General features: G+C 40.4%; 1 protein-coding gene and 1 pseudogene across 5 annotated transcripts in view; one reads left to right on the top strand and one right to left on the bottom strand.

The window, feature by feature from the left end:
* CTNND2 (catenin delta 2) overlaps window positions 1–19,081 on the bottom strand; it is a 982,006-nt gene that overhangs the window by 961,787 nt on the left and 1,138 nt on the right. The gene's annotated exons all lie outside the window — the stretch shown is intronic.
* LOC100340756 (large ribosomal subunit protein eL15-like) lies at window positions 2,075–2,652 on the top strand (annotated as a pseudogene).

Raw genomic sequence — 19,081 nt, forward strand, 5'->3', positions numbered from 1 at the left:
AAAGCAGCATGTAAAGAATGAGGCTGAAATTGTCATTTTATAGTTCGAAGATGGTTGCATGTCAAGAATTTCACAGTCTTATCTAATTGGTCTTATCTAAAACTATGAGCAGCAACTTAACCATGTGTGCCTGGAGGCATCTTTCAAAATCCCAGAGTGACAAAACCTTTTCAAAAAAGCACAGACTACTCTTGGTAAACAGACAAGGTCCTTTCCCCTCTCTAACTAAGACAACAGCTGAAATAACTGGATCAGATGCAGAATGCCAATGGCACAGCTGAAGGGGTAGAAGGACCTGAGTAAGGCTTCCCACCCAGGCTCATGACAGCTTCCAAGCATGTTCACAGAGGACACATTTGCAGCCTCAAACCCCAAACTGCTCCCCAAGACTCCATTGAGTCAAAGATGTTAACATATCATGAGCAGATTCAAAAGAAAAACATACCCAATACTGTGCTCCGAGGCAGAAAAATTTAATCAAATGTGTTGTTTCTTTCAATAGATAGCCAGTTCACACAATAAATGGGAGCCACCTTAAAATGCTGTAGTTAGGCATGAAGAACCACCCAAATCTACTGACATCTTTGATGCTTCAAACTTTTTCCATGTGTAGATTTTAATATTGCAAAGACAATTCACTAAAGAAATAATGTAAGTAAACAGGATTTTGTTATAGTGCAATTCATGCAAGAGCAAATACTAAATTTTACATTAACTGTGAGTTATAGATATTCATTATAGGAAACAGAATAAAGGTAACCATGAAATTACTAAAAGACCACTCATGAAACACATAAATTAGGTTTTCATAATTTATTATGTGCCAGTTAAAAATTATACTATATATCCTAAACATATTTTTATTCTTTACAAAAGATGTGACAATGTTTTCAACATACCATTCAAGATCTTATGTCAGAATAAGCACTTGACTAACTTTGATAATTTAAAATAAATTATTTTTTTCAATAGCAATATTCCAAATCATAGAATGTCTTCAATTTAAATATAATGGGAAATGCAATATTAATTCACATTCAGAACATGAGTCTACTTTTCATAATTCTATGTGCTTTATTCCCAATTTCACCATTATTCATTTATACTTTCTCTTAAGAGGCAGCCATAAAAGATATACCTCAGAGTTTCCATCCAAATCAGTATTTCATTGAGCTTCATAGTTCACTACTTTTCTTTGAAATACACAGACATGATGTCACTCTATTTTTTGGTTCTAAGAGTATGTTTAATATCATTCTGGCATATTTGTATTCCAATTAGTATGAGATAATCTGCCCTTGAGAAACAACCTGCTGCACTTGAGAATTCCAGGAAATACATGACAGCTGACTCAACAGGCAAACGCATTCTATTTGAGCTGCACATGGAGCCACATGCAGCTCTCGGTAACCAGTCACCAAACTGCGCTCTCCTACACATCAGTGATAAATTACCTGTCTTGTATCTTGTCTTCTCCCCTCAACACATATCCATGCTGTGATTCAATGATGATCATCTATTAACAATGTATCCTTCACAACTACCAGAAGCCAAGCAAGCATTAAAGCTCATGAGTTCCTGATGGAACTATATCACTGTATGATCCAATTTAAATAATTTTAATGACAAACTCTCAAAGGGGTTACACTCTAATAGAAGGAGACAAAAACAACCTTTTAGATCATTAAATAAATGAGATGATTTCTATTCCTCATACACATTATAAAGAATGGGCTAATTTTTAGGAGAAAAACATCTTTAGCACAATGATTAGGAGAAACACAAGTCAAAGTGGCTGCACCCTGATAAACCAGAGGGGCAGAGAGGGTGAGGAGATAAAACATGGACTGTGCAGACCTTTCTCTGCTTGGTGCTGGAAGAGAGTTTGGCCTTGCTTGGTATTGAGAATCCTCTAGCTTTTGGCTTGTGGTCTCCATTACAAACTGAATGTTTATGTCCCCTAACCCACTCAAATCACATGATGAGTCTCCAATCCCCGATTAGATGTGGTGGTCTTTCAAAAGTAATTAGGTTATTTCCTTTCCATCTGCCAGCATGCATCAGGCAAGCCAGGATGGATGGATATAAGTACATCCAGGAGATGTGGAGAAAGAAGCTGTCAGATGTGATGGTCTTTCTCCCGAGAATCCCCAGCTGGCAGCACCACCAGCTCTCCATGCAGCACAGGGTGCCCCACCTGACCCGGCCCAACAAGGCCAAGCAAGGTTATGTCATACATAGGATCCGTATGCACCATGGTGGCCACAAGCACTCAGTTCCTAAGGGTGCAACACTACAGCAAGCCTGTCCATCACGGTGTTAAGCAGCTGAAGTTTGCATGAAGCCTTTAATCTGTTGCCAAGGAATGAGCTGGGTGCCAACGTGGAGCTGAGAGTCCTGAATTTTTACTGGATTTGTGAAGACTCCACATATAAATCCTTTGAGATTATCCTCATTGATCCATTCCATAAAGCAATCAGAAGAAATCCTGACACCCAGGGGATCACCAAATTGGTCCACAAACACAAGGAGAAGTGTGGGCTGACATCTGCAGGCCACAAGCGTCTTGGCTTTGGAAAGGGCCACAAGTTCTACCACACTGTTGCAGCCTGGAAAAGACACAGTACCCTCCAGCTGCAGTATTATTGCTAAAGTCAGTCAAGTTTGTAAAACTCAAACCTAAAAAAACATTTAGGACAGTCTCATCTGCTTAAAGATGCTATTGGCCTGTTAAATCTATTCTGCAGATAATTTCATGAATGCTTTGTCAAATTATGAAAGTTTAAAGTACAATAACATTTGAAGACCAAGTGGTGTATCTTGTTTCTAGTAAGATAAACTTGGTCTACTTTATCTTATTACGGAGTTATATGTCAGTGTTTAAAACATGCTGCGAAGTATAAGAGGTGTAAAATAAATTCTTAAGTAATTAGGTCATGATGATGGGTTTCTCCCATAATGGGGCTGGTGGCTTTTAAGAAGAGAGTGAAAGAGAGAGAAATCGATGAAGGCCATGCGAGGACATAGCGAGGAGACAGCCACCTGCAGACCAGAAAGGAAACCCTCCTCAGGAACTGAATCCTGAATCGGCCTTGACCTTAAACTTCCAGTCACCAGAAGAGCAAAAATAAATGTCGGCTGTTTCAGCACCCAGTCTGCAGCATTTCTCTGTAACAGCCTGAGCTGACTAAGACAGCCTATTGCGGTGTTTTGATTTACAAGTTCTTCCAAAGCCAGGTTGCTCTGCGTTTGGATGTGTGGGGAGCAACTCGGACTAGACTAAGTTACTGGAATTAAGACTTATTCTATGCATCTGCTCTCCCACAATATGGCGCTGAGAAGGGAGAAACAGCTTCTACACAGCTGCCTCCAGTTCAACCAATAAACAGCAGGACCTGCTCCTGATGGGAGGAGAGCAGCGTACTCGGTGTGTGGGTAGCAGAGTTGGGATTGGTGGAAGAGGACTATAGAGGAGGAGAGAGACAACATGCACCAGGAACATCTAAGGGGAACACCTGAGGAACACCTGTGCAGCCCCCGAGAGAGCCGGCAGGCGGTGTGCCGCTCCCCTGCGGAAGTGGGGAATGTGGCAGGGGGAACCGCCCTTCCATGGAGGTGGAAGGGACGGTAGCCAACCCGGGAAGAACCAGCAGCAAACCCGGGGAGGGCCGAGCAGACAAAAGAACAGCGCAGGGTCCTGTGTCGTTCCTCCACGAAGACGGGGAGCGACAGGATGTTTTCCCTAACTTCTGCTAGTGAAGTGAACGAGGTTTGTTCTTAAATTTGCACTTAGGTGACATGCATGGTGTTGAGTATGGGTGGTGTCAACGATCCACTCACTGCCACCCAGCATCCACAGGTCCGCTGTAGATACATGGTGCTTTCTTTTCCAGGTGATTCTGGAAGAGATTCACGAATCCTTCCCACATCATGATATTCTGCTAACACCACATCTGCACATGTAAATACCTGAAAACTTATATATCTATATGTTAGCCAAATACGCATGTGCAGATTAAGATGGGAAACTTTCTACATGCAGCAGTGCCCCTGCAAAGTGTTGAGTATGCACACACCCTGGACTGTCCTTCCCCGCACCTTTCAATGGATACAGAAACAGTTCCATGTTATTTTGTTAAATGACCAGCAGCATCTACTCTCAAAGATACATTAGTAATAACAATATAGGCAAACAAAATTACTCAGAAAAACTGAAATCATTCCCATAGTACAACAGCAGCTATTTAACACAAATTATGGGCACACTTAGTAAAAATTAATAAGAAATAAAAAGTTCCCTCATAGTTCGGCAATTTGCTCTATACAGTAAGAACAACACAGAAAGGAAATGGGCAACAGTGACTTTTTAAGCATAGAGGCAATTGGGAGAAATTGCAAAAATAACTCACATATAGATAGCACCATTTCTGTGCCAGAGCTGGAAGCACTGGGTCTCATATGCATGGATTTCAACATTTTTTGCACCAAAACAAACTTATCATTCAATTACATCTGCCATGAACTTTTTGACATGCCCTCATATAGCCACCAAATTCTAGACTACCACATCTTAGTTAACTAAAATGAAAAACAGCTGTAAGGAGAGGATATACACTTATATTTCAAATCAGTAACTATCACCTATGGGTATTCTGACAGTCAAGGAACACACACACACACAAAATCTACTACCAGTCCAAAAATGTGCTACATTGCTTTAAAAACTCTCATCCTCACTTTCAAGAGGTAAAATATGACAAAACACTTAAATGATTAACACCCTGCAAAACTCAAAGGAGGGACTTTGCTGTTATTTCCTCCCTTACCCTGTTCTCAAGACAGCAGCCTAACCTGTGGCACCTGCACTCCACTGGCAGCTCTCTCTTAACCACCACTCTGCATTGGGAGCTGTGCAAATGCAAAATGCACAATTTGTCAGGCCATGGGGAAGCCACATGAACTCATATTAATATACTGTATGAATGGGTTCATGTTTAATACTGAAAGCTCTTGAATCTGAGCAGCAAGTAATGCTTGTTAAGAGAACTGGTACATAGAAAAAAGGAAGGATTTTGACATGTGATGGGAAGTCAGGCCCCATGGCCACCTGAGTTTGAAATCTGCTCTGGAAAAGGTCAGCAGCAGTTACTTTCCAACTAGAGGAGATGATTAAACCTCTCAGATAATCTAGATCTGGATGTGCACACTCACTGCATATTTTTTTAAACTTTTATTTAATAAATATAAATTTTGAAAGTACTTTTGGATTATAGCAGTTGCCCCCCATAACCTCCCTCCCACCTGCAACCATCCCAACTCCTACTTCCTCTCTCCCATCCCATTCTTAAGATTCATTTTTAATTATCTTTATATACAGAAGATCAACTTAGTACATACTAAGTAAAGATTTCAACAGTTTGCACCCACACAGACATACAAAGTATAGAGTACTGTTTGAACACTAGATTTACCATTAATTTGCATAGTATAACACATTAAGGACAGAGATCCTAAATGGGGAGTAAGTACACAGTGACTCCCGTTGTTGATTTAACAATTGACACTCTTATTTATGATGTCAGTAATCACCCAGGCTCCTGTCATGAGCTGCCAAAGCTATGGAAGCCTCTTGAGTTCACAAACTCCGACCTTATTTAGACAAGGTCATAGTCAAAGTGGAAATTCTCTCCTCCCTTCAGAGAAAGGTACCTCCTTCTTTGATGGCCTTTCCACTGGGATCTCAATCACAGAGATCTTTCATTTATGTCATTTTTTTGCCACAGTGTCTTGGTTTTCTGTGCCTGAGAAACTCTCATGGGCTTTTTAGGCAGATCCAAATACATTAAGGGCTGACTCTGAGGCCTGAGTGCTGTTTAGAACATCTGCCATTCTATGAGTCTGCTATGTATCCCTCTTGCCATGTTGGATCGTTCTCTCCTTTTAATTCTATCAGTTATTATTATTAGATACTGATCTTGTTTATGTGATCCCTTTTACATTTAATCTTATCTTTATGAGCAATTATGAACTTAAACTGATCATTTTAACTAGTAAGATGGCACTGGTACATGCCAACTTAATGGGATTTGGAATCCCATGACATGTTTCTAGCTCTACCATTAGGAGTAAGTCCGAAACTCACTGCATATTGTTTGTTATTCTTTATAACTTCTTGCTTCCTGAAATCTTACATTCTGCCTAGTTTGCTGAAAGAAGGGATAAACTAATGAACTACCGATTAACCCATTAATTTTTAAGGCACTGTTGCCAAAACAAGTTTAAGCTACTTCTCCTTCCCACTTCTTGAATTCCCCCAGTTCTTACCCACTATTTCCAAACTCCCAGCCCCTAGCTCAGAGCTCACCAGATCTGGTTAATCTCCTGTGTCCACAGGCTGCATGAGGGGACTTCAAAAAGTTTGTGGAAAAAATGAAATTAAACGATGTTTATTTTGATGCGAACAAATCTTGAAATCCATGCATAGTTTTTCATAACATGCATTTTCCATGAACTTTGTGAAGTCCTCTCGGGTCTACAGAAGAAGAAAGGACATCGTAACTCAAGAATCATCCTCCTCATCCACCTGACTGCTCCCAAGGTTCCCCCCAACTGCTGAGAAACAAAGCGCACTGCTCTACAAATTATCAACAACCAGCTCTAGATGGCAGAAAACAGATGTTAGATTTTTTTTTTAAGATTTATTTATTTATTTGAAAGTCAGAGTTACACAGAAAGAAGGAAAGACAGAGAGAGAGGTCTTCCACCGGCTGGTTCACTCCCCAATTGGCTACACCGGCCAGAGCCGCACCAATCTGAAGCCAGGAGCTAGGAGCTTCTTCCAGGTCTCCCATATGGGTACAGGCACCCAAGGACTTGGGCCACCTTCCACTGCTTTCCCAGGCCATAGCAGAGAGCTGGATTGGAAGCAGAGCAGCCGGGACTTGAATCAGCACCCATATGGGATGCCTGCACTGCAGGCAGCGGCTTTACCTGCTACACCACAGCACCAGTCCCAAGATTTTAGATTCTTAAGGAAAAATTAATTCATCTGAAACTTCTATTCGCAATGAATAAAACAATCATCAAAATCTCTTCTCAAGTACCTTAAACTTTGTTACTCACTAAGGGACACTCAATGAGGGATTTCAACTTCCTTTCTCTACTTCCTTCGAAAGCCTGGAGAATAAGGAACATTTTCCATTTTGGCAAGTTACACATGATTTCCTCCTATCTGCAGGCTAATTCTCTGCAATTTTGCTCAAAGTATTTAAGGAAAGATGCTGAAAAAATGGAAACCAGCTATGGTTCACACTTCTGAAACTGTTCCGATAGAGCCTCATAGGTGCCAGACTCAGCAGCCCACCAGGAGAGAAAATAATATTCTGAAGAGAGATCTACAGACTTCATTCTGAGAACAATAGGGCTTCATCCTATTTCCTTTTTAAGCAGCAAATATGTATGTAAGAAAAAAATATGCAGGGAAACTTTTTGAACCATTTTGAGATACTCACAATTTTGGAAATATGATAAAGAAATAATCAGAGGGGCCCAGCGCTGTGGCAAAGCAGGTAAAGCCGCCACCTGCAGTGCCAGCATCTCATATGGGTATTGATTCAAGTCCTGGCTGCTCCTCTTCCGTTCCAGTTCTCTGCTGCGGCCTGGGAAAGCAGTAGAAGATGGCCCAAGTCCTTGGGCCGGTGCCCCAACATGGGAGACCCAGAAGAAGCTCCTGGCTCTTGGCTTTGGATCGGCGCAGCTCTAGTTGTTGCGGCCAGTTGGGAAGTGAATGAGCAGATGGAAAACCTCTCTCTCTCTCCCTTCCCTTCTCTCCCTGTGTAACCGTGACTTTCAAGTAAATAAATAAATCTTAAAAAAGAAAAAAAAAAAAAGGAAGGAAGGAAGGAAGGAAGGAAAGAAGGAAGGAAGGAAAGAAGGAAGAAAAAGAACCAGAAGCACTGTCTCTGATAGATAAAAGGAAATTCTTCCTCTAGGCAACAACCAACAGCATGGAATGTAGCATACTGGCACAACCATTAGGGTCCTGGGCATTTTATAGCCACACTCATAACAGAGTTGATAGATTTAGTTTTATGGACAAAAAAGACTTTTTGATTCCAAGCCATATCAAAAAATTTCTCTATTTTTGAAGTGCAACAAAAGCTCCAGGGAATATAGTTTATATTAAATGTTGGTTATGATTATGCTTCCCAAAGTATTTTCAAATTATATGACATTCACACACACACACACAAACCCTGTGAGTTTTTAGCTCATTGAGAAAATGAAAAAGTAAGCACAGATGCAAGGTCACAGGAAAAAAAGAAGTGATGAGAATAATTTGGATCCTAGAACTTGGAATCCTAATCCAATGATCTTTTTTGAGTGCCCCAGTGCTCAGTACCCAAAATGAATCCAAAGCAAACCAACACACCTTGCTTCATGAAACACTGTTGACAATAGAATCAAATGTGTTATATAGTCCAAAATTATTCACTGAGTATACACTATGTATCAATGACCATCTTAGAATCTGAGGATCAATGATATAAAGGGCAGATTACCAACACAGCAAGGGGCTGAGAAAAAGCACGGTCCTGCATGACCAAGGAGAAAAGAACAGGCACCTGGGCCTTGGGTGGCCCTAACAGAAAATCATGTATTTGCCTCCGAATGGTGTGCTAACTCACTCTTCCCGATGGACTTGAACTCGAGAAATGAGGCACCACTGAGAAACACCTGCAAGGTATAAGCCATACACAACATGTTTCTCCCTGTGAGCTCTAGCCTGCCATAAACACCTTATATCTTCACCCAAAGGTCCCTGAGGCTGTGCATGTGTAGAGAAATGCAAAGGTCAGAACTACAGGAAAGTATCTGGCTTCCTTATCATTTCATGGGAGAAATATGTAATGAAGGCCCACTACCAACACACAAGTACTCTGTTCTATATTTTAGGTATACTCTTTTCTCTTTGAAAATTCACTCCTGGGGCCAGCGCTGTGGCAGAGTAGCCACTGCTTGCAGTGCCAGCAGTCCATATGGGTGCCGGTTCCAATTCCAATCCAGCTCTCTGTTATGGCCTGGGAAAGCACTGGAAGATGGTCCAAGTCTTTGGGCCCCTGCACCTGCGTGGAAGACCTGGAAGAAGCTCCAGGCTCCTGGTTTTGGATTGGCCCAGCTCCGGTCGTTGCGGCCATTTGGGGAGTGAACCATGGATGAAGACCCCTTTCTCTCCCTCCCTCTATCTCTCTGCCTCTACCCCCATGTTATTCTGCCTTTCAAAGGAATAAATAAATCTTTAAAAAAAATTCACTCCTGTTTAGTTGCTTGACACAGAAAAAGAAATGTATCTCTTATCTATGGTTTACTCCCCCAAATGCCTGCCATGGTCAGGGCTAGCCCAAGCCTGAAGCTAAGAGCCAGGATCTCAAAACAGATCTCCCACATGTGTGGCAGGTAACCAATCATTTGGACTATCACCACTGTTTTCTGAGATCCACATTAGCAAGAAACTAGAATCAACAGCCACTGCTGAGTATCAAAGCAAAGCACTTCAGATGTAGGTTATGGGTGTCTTCATAGCATTTAAAGTACCCACCATAAATACTCTTTCAATGTTCCACAACAACAACCTGAATATCCAGAAATTATTTGCTTTTAAAAACAAACAAATATTTATTTATTTGAAAGCCAGACTTAGAGAGAGAGAAACCTTCCATCCACTGGTTCATTCCCTAGATGGCCACAATGGCTAGGGCTAGGTCAGGAGAAACCAGGAGCCAGGGGCATCTTCCAGGTCTCCCATGGGGGTGGCAGAAGCAGAACACTTGGGCCATCTTCCGCTGCTTTTCCCAGGCCATTAGCAGGGACCTGGATCAGAAGTGGAGCAGCCAGGACTCAAACTGGTGCTCATATGGGATGCTGGCACCGCAGGTGGTGGCTTACCCACTACACCACAATGCTGGCCCCCAGAAATCATTTTCTGTCAACCAAGATACTCAGTAGTAATTAGGCCAATTGCTTAAAAATAGGATAATATGAATTCCGTGGGTTGAGATGCAACTTTTAAGCTACCTCCTCAACAATTTGCTCCACTGTCCTGCTGTGCACTTCTGAGACACACAAAATCAGAGTGATAAAATGTTGCCTTGCCCCAAGAAAAGGGGAACAAATTTAACTTCAAGTCAAAGATGATGCTCCCAAAATAATAATTAACACAAGAAGGCATATATTGGCTGGCGCCGCAGCTCAATAGGCTAATCCTCCGCCTGTGGCACCGGCACACCGGGTTCTAGTCCCAGTCGGGGCGCCGGATTCTGTCCTGGTTGCCCCTCTTCCAGTCCAGCTCTCTGCTGTGGCCCAGGAGGGCAGTGGAGGATGGCCCAAGTCCTTAGGCCCTGAACTCGCATGGGAGACCAGGAGAAGCTCCTGGCTTCGGATCAGCAGGGTGCACCGGCCACAGTGCACCAGCCACAGCAGCCATTTCGGGGGTGAACCAACAGTAAAGGAAGACCTTTCTCCCTCTGTCTCTCTCTCTCACTGTCCACTCTGCCTGTCAAAAAAAAAAAAGGCATATATGGTTAAGGCATGACAAAGAGTTAAGTATTTACTATAGACTGACCATATAAATCAATAAGAAAAAAGTAAATAGACCAAATGAGAGATGAACATATGACATGAAAAGATACTTCCCAAAGGAATTAGAAGAAGGGAAAGAAACTAATGATACATTTAACTTCAGCAATATTCAAAGAGAAGGAAATCAAATCATAGGGAAATAGAAACCCCCCTCGTCTAATTATATATATTTTTCCAATTAAAATACTCAAGGTTGTTGAAATTACAGGAAAACTGGCATACCTGTGTACTGCTGAGAGCAATATAAATTATATAAGCTTGATGGAGGACAAGCTAACAACATGTGTCAACAGCCTTGAAAACATCCGGTTCTAGGAAATAATCTAGAGTGAACGACCTGATGAAAACTTTTTACTACTTTTAACTACCAGGATTTTAGTAACAGCAGCAAATAAACTGCCAAAGAATGAAAATGCCATCTCCATCCATATTCAGAAATAGTTATTTAAGTAACTTATGTTACATATAGGTATGGGAAATAGATACTAAAAATAAACGCTAATTCTATGAGAAATGCTGCCTTATATGTTAATAGTAAAGTGGCACAAGAGCAACCTACATAAAAACATTTAAAAATGTGTACAGGCCGGCGCCGCGGCTCACTAGGCTAATCCTCCGCCTAGCGGCGCCGGCACACCGGGTTCTAGTCCCGGTTGGGGCGCCGGATTCTGTCCCGGTTGCCCCTCTTCCAGGCCAGCTCTCTGTTGTGGCCAGGGTGTGCAGTGGAGGATGGCCCAAGTGCTTGGGCCCTGCACCCCATGGGAGACCAGGAAAAGCACCTGGCTCCTGCCATCGGATCAGCGCGGTGCGCCGGCCGCAGCGCACCGGCCGCAGCGTGCCGGCCGCGGCGGCCATTGGAGGGTGAACCAACGGCAAAGGAAGACCTTTCTCTCTGTCTCTCTCTCTCACTGTCCACTCTGCCTGTCAAAAAAAAAAAAAAAAAAAGTGTACAAATTGGGAATTCTAAAAATAGTATGCATTCTGGGGTTTGAGACCATGAATGAACTTTAACTTCTTTTTTTAATTTCTATATTTTCAAACTTCTAAACAGCATAAGTTACTTTTGAAAACAAACAAAAAATATTTGAAAAAGAGAAAAACCTTTCACTCATGGACTGTAGAGTTCCCTAAAAGATGCAAAGTTTCTAAACCTACTAAAAACCATGTAAAATTTAAAACAGAAAATGTAACTATGGGTGATTAGAAGTGCACAGTGTAAGCATGATAAGTGAACCTTGTTAACTTCAAATCATGCATCCATCTAATTAATAAAATTTACCCTAAAGCAAATGTGCAATAACCTTTCCAAAAATTAAAGGTGTACTTCTTTGCATAGTGATATAATACATATTAAACGGTATTAATTGGAAAAACAAGATATAAAGAATAGAACATTCTCATTACACTGTTTTTTCTGCAACTGTGGTGAGTATATATGCTGGGTATCATATTCAATATATAATTTTATGCCATGGTTTGCTTCTCTTCCTTAGGTATCAGGCACATTTCCCATATAATGCTATTTTTTCAAAAGATAATTCACAACTGCATGATAGTTCTTAAGCTAGAGATGGCAGAGTATATGTATGCATCTACTATGGGTATAACAACATTATTCTTTTCCAAACCAAGTCAAGATACGCAATCCAATCCACTTACTACAAGCCCCAGCTCTCCTGAACCACCTGCCATGTACTGAGTAAATGTTATATGAGTCACTGCCTCTGAGACTTCTTACTTTTCTGTCTGATTTTCTACAGACCTCCTTTTCTTTCTCACTCAGTCTCCCCATGACAACAGCAACCACGCTCTGCAGCACCCAGGCCTGTGAAGAGTGTATTAGAGACAGGAGAAACTATATCCCAGCTCTTTTATATTTGCACAACTTGGTTTGTTGCCAAAGACGTTGCTCTTCCTGGAAATTAAATTATTGGGTATTGCTGAAGGTAATGACTTCAATGTTATTCTAATATTTGAAAGTCCAAATAAAATATTTGATAGAGAAGAATACAATTTATGTTAAGAAGTGGACATTGGTAGGTTGAGTAATTATGCTCAGAAGCAAATAAAACATACTGAGTTGGAAATGCAAGAATTTTTCTTCTTTCTTCACTATGTCTACAATGGCTCCCATTAATAGTTAAATGTTAAACACCAGTCAAACTGATATCTACACTGGAAAATAAATGCTATGGATAATAGCTAGCTGGATCATCATTTATATACAGCTTAGGAAGTCAGATTCTGGCACTGTCCTACTCTGTGCAATTCCACCACTTACAAAGACATCCAATTATGAGCAGCTAAAGACCAACACGGAAAGTAGGGAAGAAGTTCTGAGAATGAGTAAAGCTGGATACACATAAATCAGCAGAATTTCAGAGACCATACTCACTATAAATCAGCCAGACATTAGACACTCCCTTGATAATTCCTGATACAGTGTCAAAATACCATGAAATATTTAAAGAGTTCAACTACCAAGTGAAGCACAGTGAAAGCTACTATATTCTATCCACTGGATTCTTTATAAACAACGTCAATGGGGAACACTTCTTTCCTCCTTCCAATATTTCCTTCCAGGTAAAGGGAACTTAATTAATGAAACACTTCTGGTCTCTTGCCAACCCATCACTTTCTCTGCCCCTGAAGAATAAAGGAGCAGTCTGCCCTGCTGCTTTCTTTCCCAAGAGAACTCCTGGCCTGCACAGAGCAAGACTTGGCTCTATCCAGCTCTGATACTGTTGCGGGGTGGAGGGGGGGTGGGGCAGGAAGACTGCAGATCTGAGATGTCATTCAACTCCCACAGCAAGCTCTGTCTAATCAAAGCTGATTTTTTACCCAGGTTAGCCATTTCTTTATCTTTTGTCCATTCATTAGAGTCGGGGAGGGAAACCTGGTATGTTTGGTTCCTTAAAGATATCAACAATGCACATTTCTGCACACTTTGTAATTTTTAGAGTAATTATGTGCTTTGCTTTATTGTTGCACATTGAAATAGAAAGAGACACTACAATGAACATCAGAAGATATGAAGAGGCGACTAAGCAGAAAGAATAAATTACATAAAATCTGTACAAAATGCAATTTTCTTAACACATATCCGATAGATCATATTTCTAATAATGGCCTGATATTCACACCTATTTTTAAAAAGACATTACCAATAAGAAAAACTCCTGTCCTTGCCTATGCAGGATAAATTATTTTTAAAATTTCAATGGTAGGATTAAACTGTTCCTTCTCATCTAACATTATAACTAGCTATCCTATTTAGTAACATGTCCATATAATTCAAAACTGACAATTTGACATGATTATATTAGACCAAATATAATTGGCTCACCTGCTTATTTTGATCCCAAAAAAACCAGAAATGCCTTTTGTTATAACATGTATTTTACTCTGCTAACTTATAATTGGCAGTTCCCACAACAGCACATAAATTTGAATATAAATAACCACATTTATTGTCAAAATGTTTTTCTGAGTGAAGATAAATTAGTCCTCTGTTATACAGGTCACACTCTGTAACAAATTCTAAGATACATCAAAGCATGATGATGATAAAAAAAAATCCTGTTGCCACAGATCACAGTGCTACAGCCAACTCCTCCGGAATTGATGATGCAAAAGGAGTTGGGTTGCACTGCATTTTCTCTGTGGTTCCTAAAAGTGAAACGACCACTGAACGTCACCATTTATTTTCAGAAAGATCCCAATGCACATAGTTTTTCTTTTCTTTTGAAGGACTTGACTTTAATTGCAGAAGAGGGAATCTTTTCTTTTTGCAATAAATGTAATTGTTTAAAGTTTCTTCCTTCCTGTACAGTAGTGTTATGATAGGATTCATGCTCTGTGGTTCTAAACTGAGCAGCTGGTTAATATTTGACCTCACAGAGGGATGCTTATTAAGCTGTCTATAATATTCTTTGTACAACATTCATCTCTGTAGAAAATTTGATCTTAATCAGGTGACTAATATAGTACTAAAAGTGAATATCAATGTTTTGCAATTCCTGTCTATTATATTATAATCTTTTTTTAAATAGTGGAGCTTGGAAATATAATTTACTTTCCCTGTAGCTGAACTATTATATATTTTAATACATAAAACAAACATTGTATGTTTCAGAACACAAAGGTTGACAGATTTTATATGCAACTCTATACAATAAAGCCACATTCCAAAAGGCCTGTGGGGATGGTATATCCCAATAGTAGTTTTTGTTAGAGAAGGTAGCCACCTATATAACCTATTTAATAATACATGAATGAAACATAAGCATCTGGGCCCTGCACCCGCATGGGAGACCAGGAAGAAGCACCTGGCTCCTGGCTTCAGATCGGTGCAGCACACCAGCCGTAGCAGCCATTTGGGGGGTGAACCAATGGAAAAGACCTTTCTCTCTGTCTCTCTCACTGTCTAACTCTGCCTGTCAAAAAAAAAAAAAAAAAAAAAAGAAACATAAACATCTATCTTAGTATATAAATACATATCTTGTGTTTAAATAAGTGTTTACAATTTACCAAACACTTCTCCATACACTTATTTTATCCTCAAGCCAAGCTTTTAAGATGCTCTGTTTTATTATATCTATTTCACAGCTAAAGAAACCAAGTCAATGTCTGAAGATCACATAAATGCTTAAAGACACACAGCTAAAAGGAGAAATATCTGGATTCTGCCCAAAGCCAATTCTCTCTCTTCACCTCTATACCCACTGGGAGCAGAATGTAAAGGAACATTACATTATAGAAAGTTATTTTCCTAATCATTGTTATTTCAGATGAGAAATATATTTCTAGAGAAAAATTTGAGTTCTGCCACACAACCAGAGTGTGTATGTGTATTTCATGGGTATAGTAAATGCCAGAGTAAATAACATATATTGAAATCTATGTGGCCTGCCTGGTGGTACAGCTAGTTAAAACTCTGGCCTGAAGCGCCAACATCACATAAGGGTGCTGGTCCGAGTCCCGACTGCTCCACTTCAGATCCAGCTCTCTGCTGTGGCCTGGAAAAGCAGTAAAAGATGGTCCAAGTGCTTGGGCCCCTGCACCCATGTGGGAGACCCAGAAGAAGTTCCTGGTTCCTGGCTTCAGATCAGCCCAGCTCCAGCCACTGCAGCCATTTGGGGAGTGAACCAGTGGATGGAAGACCTCTCTTTCTGTCTCTACCTCTCTCTCTGTAACTCTTTCAGATAAATAAAGCAAATCTTTAAAAAAGGAAATCTAATAGGGGAAGTTTACATATGTGTAATTTATTCTGCAGATTACTTACAAAGGGACACAGAATGATTCTAGGAGCCAGCGCTGTGGCACAACAGGTTAACGCCCTGGCCTGAAGTGCCAGCATCCCATATGGGCGCCAGTTCAAGTCCCAACTGCTCCACTTCCAATCCAGCTCTCTGCTATGGCCTGGGAAAGCAGTGGAAGATAGCCCAAGTCCTTGGGCCCCTGCACCTGTGTGGGAGACCCAGAAGAATCTCCTGGCTCCTGGCTTCAGATCAGCACAGCTCCGGCCATTGGGGCCAATTGGGGAGTGAACCAGCAGATGGAAGACCTCTCTCTCTCTCTCTCTCTGCCTCTCCTTCTCTCTCTGTGTAACTCCAACTTTCAAATAAATACATAAATATTAAAAAAAAGAATAATTCTAGGAAGCATCTTCCTCTCTTATTTAGTCATTACTCCCAATTTGTGGAAAACTGATATAGGGTATATCCTCAATATCCTAATAAAGCTAAGACATTCCCTACAAATCAATTAACCATGATGGAAAGCTTAAAATTACACTTAACTGAGATGTGACCAAAAGACAAAGAACTGAAGATGTCATAAATACAGTTTTGTTACAAGTCTTAACACTTAATGAACTAAAAGCACAACATGAAACAACGTTTGTGTTAGGTTCCTGTGTTGGAGCTACTGTTTGTGAATATAATTGGATTCATTAAGATCAGTCAGGCAGTTTATTAATCAGTAGGCTGGATTGCCAGACAATGTGATAGGATCTATTTATCTATGACATATTTAATATTTTATATTAAACTAAAAAGTTATTGCTTTGGCATATAATCTGATAAACTTAGAGCAAGCAACAAGTGTCATGAACTGCTCCCTCCCCAACTTTTCACACTCAACCACATAACTCTTACCATAGAACCATCACTGTGGCCCTCATAGAACAATCATGGCAGCCAGTGGAATATAGCTTGAGACCATATTTCTGGCTTTTAAATCAGCCAGCGAAGACCACTGTTCCACATCTTCAACTGAAGTTCTCAAGTTAGAACTAACTGCCAGTTAATTCATGGTTTTTGTTCAATGTCTGAATTATGGCATTCGAGTTTAAGTACTCTCAACCACGTGGAATCCTTCATAAGATCTATGTTGGAAAGTGATAGTAGCATCACCAATTTCCCTCTAAAAAAAAAAAGTAAAAAAAAAAAAGTCCACAAAAAGAAACAACCATAACTGGAAGTTCACCTCTTTTGTGGCTAATCATGAGGGAAGAAGAAAAAAAAATGACTTCGGATATTCAAAATGTAACAGTATATTTTAGTTCAATTGACTGCAACTAGTTACAACTAGAAACATAATGGCCAATACAAAGTACATATACATTGTTTCAGATGTAACTGGTACTTTCTTATGCAAGGACACCTTATGAAACTACACTGCAAAATCGCAGCAATTCCACAGAAGTACATACCATTTAAAAGCACAACAAACAGCAAGTTCTATAACATTTTCAGGGAAAAAGTACTGCATATTTAACTATAGCTAGAAGTAATGCAATATTTGAGAATATTGTTATTTCATTTTTAATTTTAGAGGTCATTATGAAGGGATACTATCCAGAGAAATTACTTCACAAAACTATAAATTGTCCTTTCCAACTAATATAATTTGAATTTCATTTTTCCTGTCTGATGAACAATTTCATTGGGGGAAAGAATTGGCTTTTGTTCTATGGCAAAGATATGAAGTGGATGGAAATATCATAATTTGATAGCACATGACTCTCATTACAAATAGTGAAAACATCCATGACATCTGTAAAAACTGAGCCATACAACTACAGACATACACCAAATTAAGTAACTACTTTCTGCAAGGCTACAACAATGTCTTTAGAGCAAACAATCTTGTACTTACTACAATTGCCACTCAGTCCAGTACTAGCATTTTCAATCTAAATAAAACGTAAAATGCACATCTAGTTTTAATTACGTCCATCAACAGCTCTCTGGTGCACACACAGGCACAGAGCAATATCAACTGGTCCTTTAAGAATCATTTAAAACAAACCCTAGAGTCAAATGGGGAAAAACAGAACAAGAGATGAATGTCTCTATCATGTATGGCTTCTTTTGAAATATATTTTATATTTAAAGAATGCAAGGAACACAACAATGTCTGAAGTGCTCTAGGAAAGTTCTCTGAATGTGATAAAGTTGAAACAAATGCAATATTGGTGAAACTAACCAGTGTTCTGTTAACTTGAGCCACTTGAGACCTGGCTGATCATTCTGCAGCACTAACTTGTTTTTGCTATCATGATAGGGCCTCCCAAATTTCAGCAGCAAATTCTGAATGCAATCATATTCATTCAAGCCCTGACATCTCATAATCCACAGACCACTATGGATATCACCTAACAGGTCTTCCAACAACATTAGCAATGGATTCTGCATATGGCAAAGATACGTTAACGAGAGATTTCAGCACAGTTCAAAGCAATCAATCCAGATATGAAGACACTCTCCCTTATTTGCCATACTTCTATAGCAAAGCTCCCCAATCATGCACAGCTTCATCCCTCTAATTCCTATCAAACACTTCTCCATGGGATTTTAGAAGTGGCATGCTCTGAAGCCTTTCAATTATGTAGGCGAATGACTAACAGCAGAGATTAACTGACCTACCACCACTAACCTAAGCTACCGATGATGGAAGGCGCACAATGAGATAACTCCCGGGTAGTTCCGGCACCTCCTCATTTTCAGGGAAATCGTTACAGAAAACTCCCAGCATATTAAATATTGGTCCCATAGTTCCACAAAGTGAAAATCTATGCCAGCCAGGCCCAATTCTATGCTTCAAACAAATCTCTGTTCAGAGCCAACCTAGCTGCTCCAGAACATCAGACATGCACGTGAACAACCCCTCTCAGAGCCACAGCAAATCCCATCAGTTCAAAAGGAGGCACCTTTTCCAGGCAGGGAACCCGCAACCTGCTCCTCTCTCGGCTTCCACACCCCTCGCCACCCCCACACTTGCAGCGAAACACAACTTTGGGCATTAGGGAAGTAACTGTTCTTTGTGGGAACGACACACACACACACACACGCACAGACACACACACACCCTAAAAATTCCCAAGTCTGTTTCCCCACCACGCAGACCAGAGAGGCTGCACCCCCCGTGTCTAGACTTG

The sequence above is a fragment of the Oryctolagus cuniculus genome, chromosome 14 (genome assembly GCF_964237555.1).
Source record: "Oryctolagus cuniculus chromosome 14, mOryCun1.1, whole genome shotgun sequence".
Classification (NCBI taxonomy): domain Eukaryota; kingdom Metazoa; phylum Chordata; class Mammalia; order Lagomorpha; family Leporidae; genus Oryctolagus; species Oryctolagus cuniculus.